We start from the raw sequence: 2,741 nt of genomic DNA on the forward strand, positions 1-2,741 counted from the left end.
TATATATATATATATATATATATATATATATATATATATATATACTATTATTAATACCATCTTACATGTAATTAAGAAATAAGATATACAGGCACTGAGGCACAGAGATCCACTGGAAAAGTCAAAACAGGTATGGGAGAAAATATGGGAGAGAACAGATTGGAGGTGGGAATATCCTTATTCTACTTTGATTTTGATTCTTTGAAGTTATTATGTAATCTTATGTAGTTGAAATTATGTATATAATTATTAGAGATCACATCTATCCTTTATTTTGTTAAGAATTTCTCTCTAGTCATAGCTGCAGAAAGTATTCTTTCATTCTTCTCTAAGAATTTTTGTATTTAAATGAAGTAATCTTTTATATTGTATTGTAAATTATATTTTGTTGTATTGACATCAGAACATCAAATGGAAAGACAATACTTGAGTAAATGTGCTGGTGGGACTGAGTAACTGTCCCATGACTCACAATGGAAGGATGAATTCATTTTGTTCGGAAATGGAATTTTTGTAGAGGCCATTTTATGTCTATTTCTAAATGCTGTAGTCCATCTTAAAATCAACATTGTACAGGGATGGATAAACCTGGTGCAAGGTATAAAGAATAGAATCACTACTGCCAACACTAAATTTTGTGACCAGCAATTATTTATCCCTGCCTTTTATTATAAACACAAGTGTCCAAATCTGTCTCTGGCAAGTAGAGCCCCATGTAAGTAGTCTGTTGAGTCCTCAGGTTGACCCTAAATAAATATAATAATAATATTATTTTAATTATTATAAATAATAAATAAATAATAAATCAGTATTTTATGATTTTGACACGACTCTTTTTTAAATTCCTATAAAGGCTACTTTGTTGGCACCTGTTGATTAGTTAATATTTTAATTTTGCTAAAATAAGACTGAGCAGCTGGGTGGTACAGTACTGAGCCTACAGTGAGTAAGATCTGAGTTCAAATCTGGCCTAATACACTTAACTAGCTAGCTATGTGTCACTGGGCAAGTCAGTTAACCCAGTTTGCCCTGGTTTCCTCATCTGTAAAATGAGCTGCAAAAGTAAATGGCAAATCAAACCAGTATCTTGGCCAAGAAAATGTCAAATAAGTCATGAAGAATTGGACATGACTGAAATGATTGAACAAGAACAAAAAAACTTTTACATTTAGTTCTATTACCCATTTGGAGATTATTGTGATAAATTAAGATTTTTGTGTACATCTAATTACTGTCAAACTTTTTTCCAGTTTCCCCAACATTCCTGTGACAATATGATAAGGTAAATGTTTGATTGTTGAAGATAAGTAGTAGTTCATATAATCATAATATTATTTTGCTACATTTTCCTATGAAAAGCATCAATCAAAATTGCAGTGTGATTCTGTCACATTCCAGCTTTGGTATTGATTTTTAGAACTTATTTTCCTGAAAAGTTTATTAGATACTTTTTTAATGTTTCTACTAATATTGATGTAATATGCACTTAAAATAATCTTTTGTGTTTCTGATAACTCTGTAGTGTTTCTGATTGAAATATAACCAAGCAGAAGATTACAAGGCAATTATTTTTTTGAATGTGATTTAAATGGATAATTGGGCTAGTTTTAAAGAGTTTAATGGATTCTTAAAATCCAGTCAATCCAGATTTTTTTTTAATTTCCTTAAATGGTTTACCTGAATAGACAATGAAGCATACCTCCCTCCTCTCAGGACAGAGATGGAGATTTATGAAAGCAGAATTTGCATACATTGTCAGGAGAGGTCATAAAAATTATTTCTATTCAATTATATTGCTTTGTTATAAAGGAAGATCTCAACTCCAGGGTCTAAGAGGGGAATAAGCAGAAATTCTACAACCTGAAGCATCTATTTTGAAGGCTTGGGACTAGAAGCTTTAGCCCCAGCATCTTTGGATTTACACTTGGCAGGCTTAGCAGACTTAGAATTAGACTTAGCACCCTTGGAATCAGACTTGGCAACCTTGGAGTCAGACTTGGCAGCCTTAGCATCAGATTTGGTGGCCTTGGGGCCAGATTTGGTAACCTTGAGATCTGACTTACTGACCTTGGTGACAGCCTTGGCAGCCTTGGGGTAAGTGGGCTTGGCAAGCTTGGGGTCAGTGGACTTGGTAGCCTTGGGGTCAGTGGGCTTGGTAGACTTGGGGTCAGTGGTTCTGGCAACCTTAGAGTCAGTGATCCTAGAGCCTGGACATTTGATGCCAATCCTAGGACCTGGAGGTTTGGTAGCCATCTTGTGGCCAGCATGTCAGGCACTGGCCTTAGGGATCTTGGGCCTGAGGATCTTGGTTTTGGAGGCCTTGGTGCTCAGGGCCTTGATGGCTTTGGCGTTGTTGGCCTGCCTCTTCTTCAGCCCCTTTTTGCTGTGTTTCTTGGAAAACAGCATGTTTCTCAGAAACTTGGGGTCAACCCCTTTCAGAGACTCGTATCTCTGTGACCTAGGTTTCTTGATGTTATTTCTGTGCCATTTTCATGATTGGTTGTTGGTGGTATGGTTCTTAGACTTAGCCATCCTTACACTGCAGCCTTAGCTAACAGGCACTCCACTGACCTGAAGAGGCCAAAGGGAGAGAGAAAAAGCCATACATAAAGTTTCTTGATAAAGAGTTGTTGCAAAATTTTCTATGGAATTTTCTATTTTAAAGTATGTTAGAAAAAAAAGACTAGACAGTCTTTTCCTGTTCTAAGATTCTACGATTCTGCCATGTGCCCAAGGTTACA

General features: G+C 35.8%; 1 pseudogene; it reads right to left on the minus strand.

The window, feature by feature from the left end:
* Nucleotides 1-1,869: 1,869 nt before the first annotated feature.
* LOC138164030 (large ribosomal subunit protein eL29 pseudogene) lies at nucleotides 1,870-2,532 on the minus strand (annotated as a pseudogene).
* Between the last annotated feature and the right edge of the window lie 209 nt (nucleotides 2,533-2,741).

The sequence above is a fragment of the Petaurus breviceps genome, unplaced genomic scaffold, assembly GCF_028583685.1.
Source record: "Petaurus breviceps papuanus isolate PSGF00001 unplaced genomic scaffold, PetGlider_PUasm1.0 189, whole genome shotgun sequence".
Lineage (NCBI taxonomy): Eukaryota > Metazoa > Chordata > Mammalia > Diprotodontia > Petauridae > Petaurus > Petaurus breviceps.